Source organism: Marmota monax, unplaced genomic scaffold (assembly GCF_021218885.2).
Source record: "Marmota monax isolate L192 unplaced genomic scaffold, Marmota_monax_Labrador192_F-V1.1 WCK01_AAM20220418_F8-fsc00140, whole genome shotgun sequence".
Lineage (NCBI taxonomy): Eukaryota > Metazoa > Chordata > Mammalia > Rodentia > Sciuridae > Marmota > Marmota monax.
Window position 1 is genome coordinate 4094100 of NW_026694256.1, and position 10372 is coordinate 4104471.

The 10372-nt window shown below is 34.6% G+C and overlaps 1 pseudogene; it reads right to left on the minus strand.

Annotated features, from left to right (window-relative positions):
• Nucleotides 1–4509: 4509 nt before the first annotated feature.
• On the minus strand, nt 4510–4982 carry LOC124108534 (S-formylglutathione hydrolase-like; annotated as a pseudogene).
• Between the last annotated feature and the right edge of the window lie 5390 nt (nt 4983–10372).

A 10372-nucleotide genomic window follows, 5' to 3' on the forward strand; every position in this document is an offset into this window, starting at 1 on the left:
GAAAAGATCTCCCGGAACCTTGGCTCCCCCCCACATACGGAGGTGGGGCAATCGGCACCATATCTTCTTCTAGATATTCTACCTCCTCCTCCTCAGAGTTTTGTTGACCGATGTTAACTCCCTTCCCCTTCTTACAGTAGGCCTGCGTGCCCTGTGTCTCCTTTTTCTTCTTTTTCATTTTTATCTTATGTAGTTGTTGTAACAATATATCAAGGTCCTCAGAACTCTCTGAGTCGCTTGTGTTCTCAGGCGTTTTTAATTCGGTCAAGTCTGGGTAGAGCCTTCTCCTATTTTTATCTTCAGGCTCTTTTGCCTTCTCACTACTGTTACTTTTAATACTCTCTGCCACTTCACTACATGATCCTTCAGATTTTTCCTCATGCAATTGCTCAAGAATAGCTTGACCCTCACTCACAGCTTCCTGGCATTTACCATCTGTAAGGCAACCACGGACCATTTTCCAAAGGGGTATCACCCCACCCTCTAATATGCCCTGCTCAGAAGCAAAGTCAAGATCTTTGCCTAATTTATCCCAACTAGGCACAGTAAGGCTGCCCGAAAATGCAAACCACGGTGCAGCGATATCTATCTTCTGTAAAAATCTCTGTAAAGTACTATGTTTCACTTCCAGTCCCTTGGAACGTAACAGGCCATCTAGGGCCAGGAGAAGCGGACTTGAAGATGCGGCACCCATGACACAACAACAAAGGAAGCACAAAAAACAGAAAGCGAAAGTAGAAGCGAAAGTACACAGTGCAGCTGCAATAAAATGTAAGGCTCTCTCTTTCATTACAGAGGAGCTGTCCCGCTTTGGTCGCGGATCCCACTTACTAGGGACTAACCCCGCTTTGATCGCGGATCCCACTTACCTGGGACTAACCGGTGCACCACCCCTGACTGCTGAAAGTTCTGGTTCCCGGGTCTCGGCACCACTTGTCGCGACCCCTTGCCCGCAAGGAAGACGCAACTCTCGAGAATCTTCTCTCAACAGTTTATTCAGGTCCCTGGATATTTCTTCTTCTTCCTCTCGGGTGCCCCTCCCAGCCTTAATAAAGCATCCCAAGCCCCAATGCAAAGCTGCCGCGTGGAACTTTCTCACAGGGTGGTGAAAAATCATGTGCCAACTTTCCCAGATAAGAAATTGTTTGTCACAGACCACAGCGGAGCCAGCGCCATCTTGTAATGGCGACCATAATCTGCAGAAACGGCAGAAGCGGCTCACCACAGAACACCCCTTTTGGCTTAAACCAATCAGTTCAAACGAATCCCCCTCTTGTAGTAACCAATCACCCTTACCCAACTTGTTCCCTCCACTGAATGTGCTAATCATGTTTTAGAGTTGTTATTTGATTTTCCCGCCGTGAGTGATGATTTGCTAAGAGATGCTATGATGTATGTGGGGGTCCCTGCCTTCTCCAAAGAATGTATAAAACTGCTGCAAACCCTGGGCTTAGGGCCTCTCAGCATCACCAGTTGCTGTGTGTGTGTGCGCGGAGGACTGACCTAGCTCGCAATAAACACCTCTTTGCTGTTTACATCAATCTTGGTCTCTGGTGGTCTTTTGGGGGTCCTGAATTCGAGCATAACACTGGGATTACAAACGTGAGCTATCGGCCCAGCTATTTTTAGTTTTTTTAATGAACCTCTATACTGATTTCCTTAGTGGCAGTACTAATTTACATTCCTACCAACAGCATATAAGGGTTATCTTTTTCTTCTCAATCTCACCAACATTTGTGATTAGTATTATTTTTATAATAGCTGGGGTGAGATGGCATCTCATGTAGCTTTGATTCCCATTTCCTTGATAGATAACAATATTGAGCATTTTTTCATACATTTATTGACCACTTATACTTCTTTGAGACGTATCTGTTCATATCATTTTTCCATTTATTGGTTGGGTTATTTGTTGTTGTTGTTAGGTTTTTTGAGTTTTTTATATATTCTGGATATTAATCCTTTGTCAGATGAATAGCTAGCAAATATTTTCTCCCATTCTTCACTCTGTTGATTGTTTCTTTTGCTGTGTAGATTTTTTAAATTTGTTACAATCCCATTTCTGGGTTCTTACTTTTGTTTGCTGATCTATGGGAGTTCTAACCAGGAGATCATCACCTGTGCCTAACCCTCATGTTTACTAGGTTTTCCATTAGTAGTTTCAGTTTCAGGTCTTACATTAAGGTTTTTGATTCATTTTGAGTTGATTCTCATGTAGACTGGAAGTTTCAGCCTTCTACTTGGGATTATCTAGTTTTCCCAGCACTATTTGTTGAAGAGGATATCCTTTCTACTAATGTATTTTTTGGCACACTTGTAGAAAATCAGTTAGCTGAAGATTGATGGTTTATTTCTGGGTTTTCTTTTCAGTTCCATTGGTCTATATGTCTGGATTTTCCCCCCATATCATGCTATTTTTGTTACTATGGCTCTGTAGTGTGTTTTGAAGTCATGTATTGTGATGGTGAAGCATTGGTTTTTTTTGCTCAAGTTTGCATTGGCTAGTCAGGATGTGTTGTGCTTCCATATGAATTTTAGGATTTTTGTTGTTGTTCTGTGAAGAAAGTCATTGGTGTTTTGATGGGGATTGCAATGATTTGAGTGGTATGGCCATTTTAATAATATTAATTCTCCCAGTCCATGAACATGTCAGGTCTTATCACCTTCTAGTGTTTTCTTCAATTTCTTTTTTCAAAATTTTGTAATTTTCATTGTAGAGTTATTCCTAGGTGTCTTATTTTTTGTGGCTATTGTGAGTGGGGTTGATTTTGTGATTTCTTTTTCATTGAGTTCATTATTGGTTTAGAAAAATTAATAATTTTTGTAGGTTGATTTTATATCTTTCTACTTTCCTAGATTATCAGTCATAAAAATCTTTTTTGTTTTGGAGCCTTTTAGATTTTCTATTTATAGAATCATATCATCTACCAAGAGGGATAATTTGACCTCCTTGTGTCCTATTTATAAGTCTTTTAGTTCTTTCTCTTGTCTGATTACTCTGGCTAGGATTCCTCGTACTATATTGAATAATAAGGGTAAGAGTAGCGTCCTTATCTCTTTCCTGATTTTAATTTGGAGAAAATGCTTTCAGTTTTTCCCCATTCAGTATAATGGGCTTGTTGTATAGAACCTTCATTATGTTGAAGTATGATCTTTTGCTTAATTTATTCAGAGCTTTTATCACAAAAGTTACTGAATTTTATCAAAGACTTTTCCTACATCTGTTGAAATGTTCTTGTGATTTTTTTTATCCCTGGTTTTGTGTGCTGTATTACATTTATTATTTTGTGTATATAAACCTATTCTGAACTAAAACCAACTTGATTATGATGTATGATCTTTCTAAAGTGCTGTTAATTTTTTTCAAGGACTTTTTTTGAGGAATTTGGCATTTTATGTTAACCAGGGATATTGGGTTATAGTTATCTTTTTTTTTTTTTTTTGGTTGTGTCCTTGTAGGTTTTGGTAGCAGGGTTATACTAGCTTTGTTGAATGAGTTTGGAAGGGCTCTTACCATTTCTATTTTATGGAATAGTTTAAGTAATATTGTTATTAGTTCTTCTTTAAAAGTCTGGTAAAATTCAGCAGTGAATTCATCTGATCCTGGGTTTTTTTTGTTGTTGTTGGAAGACTTTTTATTATTATTACTACAATTTCATTTCTTGGTTTGCATCTATTTAGATTTTTAATATCTTCTTGACTAAGTTTTGATAGATCATATGTGTCCAGAAATTTTTCCATTTATTATATATTTTCCAATTTATTAACATAGTAGAATATTTTAGAATTAGAGTATTAGAATGTTTTTCAAAATATTTCCCAATGATCCTTTGAATTTCTGTGTATCTTTTATAATACCTCCTTTTTCATCTCTTAATTTTATTTATTTAGGTATTTCTCTTTCTTTTGGTTAGTTTAGATAAAAATTTGTCAATTTTGTTCATCTTTTCAAAACACCAACTCTTAGTTTTGCTGAACCTTTGTATTGTTCTTTTAGTTTTTGTTTTGTTTTTTTCTGATTTTTAATATTTCTTTCCTGTTACTGATTTGGGGTTTGTTTTGTTTTTGTTTTTCTAACACTTTGGCATTTTTCACCAAGTTATTTATTTGAGAAATCTTTGCTTATGTTTCTTGGTGAAGGCACTCATTGCTATAAACTTCCCTCATATTGCTTTTGCTGTATCCCACAAATTTTGGTATATTATGTTTCCCATTGAACCAGGGTCACACACTTGCTACAAGTGCTGTACCAATGAACTATACCCCCAACCTTGTACTGAGGTTTCCTAATTTCAATGGAATAAAGACTTTTCTAAGGTTCTTTTTTAAAAATTTTATATATTTATTCAGGTGATCAACTATAGAATGAAGTTCTTTTAGCATTATGAAATCCAATGTTTTGAAATATTTTCCCTTAGCAATTTTAGTTATGTTTTGAAACATTTTTCCTTAGCAATTCTATTTATTATATTTTTATAATCTCAAAGATATTGTATTATCAGAAGTGTTTCATGCATTCAGGTATTTTGCATGATTACTAATGTGATCAGTAATAAAGGTTGCAATGAAGTATAGCTATGATTATAACTGCCCTGTAATCTAAAAACAACAGGGAATATTTTTTCTATACAGTCAGCTATGAAATTACTGGGGATAATTGTGCATCTAGAAGAAACTGGTCATCTTTCCATTGATCAGTTAGTTATTGATTTGGATAGGATTTCACAAGATAGGTCTCATCATGCCTTCCATTTATTCAAATGTTTCCAAATATCCAATAAAGGCTCCCCCCCCCCCCCAAGGACAGAGCCCTGGGTTTCAAATTGGAGCAAATGCTGGCACAGATTTGTATTTTCCAGGATTTTTCAAAGCACAAATCAGAGCTCTATGCTCTCCCATAGCATGACCAAAAAGCAGACATCCTTCACTGAAAAATTGGCATTTATGAGTTGAGGGAGCTCCTCTGTTATGTAAAAGTACATTTATTTATATGTGATGTTGAGAATAGAACCCAGTACTTCACACATGCAAGGCAAGTGCTCTACCAATGAGCTACAACCCCAGCCCCTTTATTTGTTATTTTGAGATGGTCTCACTAAATCACTTAGTGCCTCACTAAGTTGCTGAGGCTGGCTTTGAACTCATGATCCTCCTACCTTAGTCTCCCAAATTCCAGGTATGTTATCATGCCCAGCTAGTTTCCTTAATTTCTTGCTTGTTTAAAAAAAATGTTAAAATTTTGTGTAACTGATGTGATTCTGCAATCTGTTTTGGGGGTAAAAATGGGAGTTCATAACCCACTTGAATCTAATGTATGAAATATGATATGTCAAGAGCTTTGTAATGTTTTGAACAACCAATAAAAAATAAATTAAAAACAAACAAACAAAAAAACCCCCAATATTTTGACTGGAAATATCATTATTGGTTTACCTTCTCTTTTCTTGTGGGCTTTTAATGTGTTTCCCAGTCTTTTAAAAATTTTAGTATGCTTTTGTGAAGGCGTCTGATGTCAGTCTGATTTTTTTCCCCTTATAATTAACCTACATTTTAAAAATATATTTATTTATTCTAATTTGTTATATATGACAGCATAATGCATTTCAATTCATAGTACACATTTAGAGCATGATTTTTCATGTCTCTGGTTGTAGAATTAACCTGCTTTTTTTAACCTGCCATCTCCAAAGTATTATTTAATTAATTTTAAATCCAGTAACCTTACTAGTATCTATCTTGGTATTGGAGACTCTGAGTCACCTGTCCCTGGAATATGGTAAACACTTACATGGGTAGATTCAAGTTTTATTTCTTTTAGGAAAGTCATCTTACATTATATTTTTATTTGTTATCATTTTTTTTTACAAACATTCTGTTATTTATATGTTGACTCTGTTCTGCTTATCTTCCATTTATGTTATCTTCTAATTCTTTTAAGCATTTTGTTTTTCTGAGTTTTCCTCCACTTAGCACCTGACCCCTGATATTTCATATTTCCTCTCTTCCTTTTATTTCCTCATTCATCACTAAGATTTTATACCTATGTTTGTTTTGTACTATTGTTTCATGGAGGCTAATTTGTTTAATTAAGATTGTGGTTAACTATTTTTATCAGTCATTATTTTTCTGGTCCTTAATTTTCATCTTCCATTTGTTTTCATATCTATTTTCTCATTTATTTCTTTTAAAATCTTCATATAGATTCTATGCTCCTTAACACATTTTGGGTGGATGGGGGTACCAGGGATTGAACTCAGGGGCACTCAACCACTGAGCTATTATCCCCAGCCCTATTTTGTATTTTATTTAGCTACAGGGTCTCACTGAGTTGCTTAGTACCACGCTTTTGCTGAGGCTAGCTTTGAACTTTTGATCCTCCTATATCAACCTCCCAAGCAGCTGGGATTATAGGTGTACACCACCACGTCTGACTTCCTTAATACTTTAAGTGGTGATTTTCCACCCACCTCCAGTAGTTGATAATCGAAGACATTTCATGTCGAGAAATGAATGCCAGGACCATGTTCCACCTCTGAAACTTTCCTTTTGACCTAGGATTTTGGGGAGTGCAGGAACTGGGTGTCATTTATATTTTATTTCTCTTTATCAGGTAGAAATTTCCCTACCACATCCCTTACCTTCCTGTCAAAGTTTCTCTTTTCTTTCTCCTTTCTTCTACATTGCTTTCTTCCTTCATCTATAACTTATTTCCAGGATCTTTCCCTTAGTCCTATCTCTACTTTTCATGTCTAAATCAGTCCAGAGAAGCATTGTAACCATTGCGTAGTATTCATTTATACCATGGTGAATAACAAATTTAGGTTTTTACCTTAAAGTGTGTCCTTTCCCCATGAGAAGTGGATTTTTCTATTTATTTCTGGGATCTATAGCCAAGGTACCCTGTTATTTCTTCCTCCTGAATATATCCTTATTTCATCTCCAGTAATTTTTGTCAGCTTTTTCTCCAATTTTGCCAAGGTTTTAGCTGTCTCCTAATTTTGTTGAAAAAAAATATTGTGCAGTATTTTGGAAAGATATCTACTCATGAATTTCAACCTGATATGTTCACAGCACTCTTTTCCCTCCCACTCTGCCATAAATGTTTTCATCTGACACCTATTCATCCAATAAAACTCAGCAAAGTTTCACCTTTAAAAAATTTCTTTACAATCTGCCTTCTTTTTACTTGGGTCATCTCTAATATTAAGTCTCATCACTTACTCACTCTATATGTGACCTATGCAGTTTTACATGATTGAACATACATCACTTAATTATTACTTTGTTATGGTCCCTTCTCACAAACTAGACTTGGCTACTTGAGGACAGTGACAACATGCCTTATGCATTTCTGTCTCCTCAGGATAGAAGGCTTAGGCTGGTCTGTCAATAAAATCAGTTGAATGAATAAATAAATTTCTTTTTTTCTTTTAGAAAACAACAATCAAAATATTGGCATACTAATTAAAAATCTGTAACATCTCATTTCTTAATAAGAAAATGTTCATTTAGTGTTGAAGGTTTTTAGAAAGTTTGATAAATAATTCTACAGGTATAAGTATAAAAATAACAGTTCAGCTCAGAAAGTTTAGATTTGTGTGAATAAGACTTGCAACGATTGATATATTTTTATTCCTCAGAGATTTCCATAGCAAGTGTGTTTGCTGTTGAAACTGAAATGTGATTTTTGTTTCTTCTGGGAACCCACGCTCCATCTGTAATCTGTCAACAAGTAGTGCTATTTTTGTCTTTTGCATTCTCACCAGTAACAATCATTGCAATTGCATCTTAACTGGCAGTTCTCATTCTGCAGTGTTAGAAGTTCATGCTATTATTCTTTTCGCAATAAACAACTGGAAAATTTAGCTTTTAGTAAAATAAAGAAGCAAGTGTTACTTTTGTATTATCTAGAATCAGATATCTTACTATCAAGTTTAAGGCTTCAGTGCTTCACTTTTAACCTCTAGGGAAATACATCCCACAGAACAATATAGCTTTCTTAGTTGTACATGAGAAAAAGTGCACTGAACTTGGGTGTTTAACTTGTCTATGAACCTTTTGGAAATAAAGGCACATGAAAAAGGGCATGTAAGTTTCTTGTTTTGTTTTGAGCAGAAAACAGTACTTAAATAGAATGTATACTTACATAGTAAATATAGTGGAGCTCATCTTTGTTTAACCAAATGAAACACATAACACTACTATTTAATTATATAGTTACTGAAAGTAATAGTAAAAGATTATGTAGAATTTGTTGCATGATAGAAAACTGTAAGAAGTTCAAATATGTATTCAGGTGATTTCTTCTTTTGTGTATGGACAAACAGAATGTAATCATATAGGTGTTTTTCATGTTTGACTAAGCACACATGGTTTCTAAACAGTAGCTTGCCAGTGTTATATGCTAAAAAATATTTTTCTATATTGATGCTGAGAAAAAGTTGTAATTTTTAAAAAAGAAGTCAATGAAGTTTTTGGCTCTAACATAAAATTGATATGTATATTCTGTTTCAACAATTGTTACTTTTAAACAGTACTAGGTTTATCATTCCCCAGGTATTTTTGGTTAAATAAACCATTTAACCTTAAGTTTTTTAAATATCATTTGTGTATAGCGATGGCAAGACAATGGCAGAAATCTCACCAAATTCTCGAAATAAAACAAATAGAAAATGTCAGAAATGAGATGCAGCATTCAGAAATAAACAAAAGTAACTGCTTTTGTTGGGAAAGTCAAGCAATCTTCCAAGTTCATAATCATGTAATGTTCTAAAATTTATTTCAAAGAACACAGTAAAATCCAACATAAATTAGGAACATTTTGACAGAACATTTTAATAATAAAATTGCTATTAGGTTGGTATTTTTTCACATTAACTTGCTTCATCATGGAAATATCTAGTGAGGATTAAGAGTTCAGTCTCTTGAGCAAATTTTTAAAAGTTTTGCCTTCATTCTTCTTCTTCTTTTGGGAAACAAGGAGAGTAATTTTATCTACTTCATAGGCTCTTGTGATGATTAAATGAGATAATATGTATGTAATGGCACACAGTTAAGTATTCAGAAAGATGTCATATATTTTTCCTATTGCTGATATAATACATTACATAAACTAGTGATTTAAACCAACACAAATTTATTACCTGAAGTCCAGAAGTCCCAAATAGGTCTCATGGGTGAAAATCAAAGTGTTGACTGGCATTCATTCCTTCTGGAAGCTTTTCATTCATATCTCTCTCTCCCCCCCCCCCGCATCTGCCTTGAAACCTTTGCTTCTAGCTAGCTCCTTTATCACCCTAACCTCCAACCTCTACCTCAGTTGTCATATCTCTTTCTGACCCTCCTTGCCTGCATCTTTATCTTGTGATTACATCCAGCCCACCAGGATAATCAAGCCACTTTCCCATCTCCAGATACTTCACTTAATCACATCTGCAAAGTCCTTTTTGTGTCACAATGTAAAATATTCATAAATTTTGGAAATTAGACTGTAAACTTCTTGGAGGAACCATTATTTAGCCTACCAGAAGTGCTATGATTTTTGGTTATAACTGCAAAGTTTGTCATTGCTTGGCTAATGGATAATTATTATTACTATTACTATTATTATTATTATTATTATTATTAGAAAAAAGAGATTGAACCCAGGGCACTTAACCACTGAGCCAAATCCTTAGCCATAGTTTGTATTTTATTTAGAGACTGGTCTCACTCAGTCGCTGAGGGCCTCACTAAATTGCTGAAGCTGGCTTTGAACTGGTGATCCTCCTGAACCTTGGGAATTACAGGTGTGTGCTTACCTTGCCCGGCTTAATAAATTTTTGGTTCTCCTTAATCTTTTTATAATTTTTGGTTATGCAGAATAACCTGATTTTTTAAAAGAAAATATTTTGGTATTATTAAAAACTAAATAAGTCATTTGAAAATTATGTATCTGAAAATTTTAATGAAGCTCTGATTTGTTTTCCTAATGATCTTTTTCAGAGAAGCATGTGTGCTCTGATGTGTCTGGGCATTAATACATATTCAATAAACATATAAATGAATGAACCTGATGGTGGGGAGAAATAAATAGAGGAGGACTTGAATAACATTGAGTGATTATTTGGGGTAACTTTTTTCCTTTTTTGTCCCTAAAAATGAAAACATATTTTTAGGAGTCTGAAAACTTTTGATATCTTTCAACGTTGTTTTCTTAGAAATAATCTGATAAAAATATGAAAATCATATTTATTTTTTCTTATATTATTTTTTTCTATGAAAAAAAAGCTTATGCAAGTATGTTGATAGTCCTCTGTTGCTAAACATAAAAGCATTAGCAACTCTAGAGAAAAGCCATGACATCTACTGAGAAAATGTTTAGGGTTTTCTT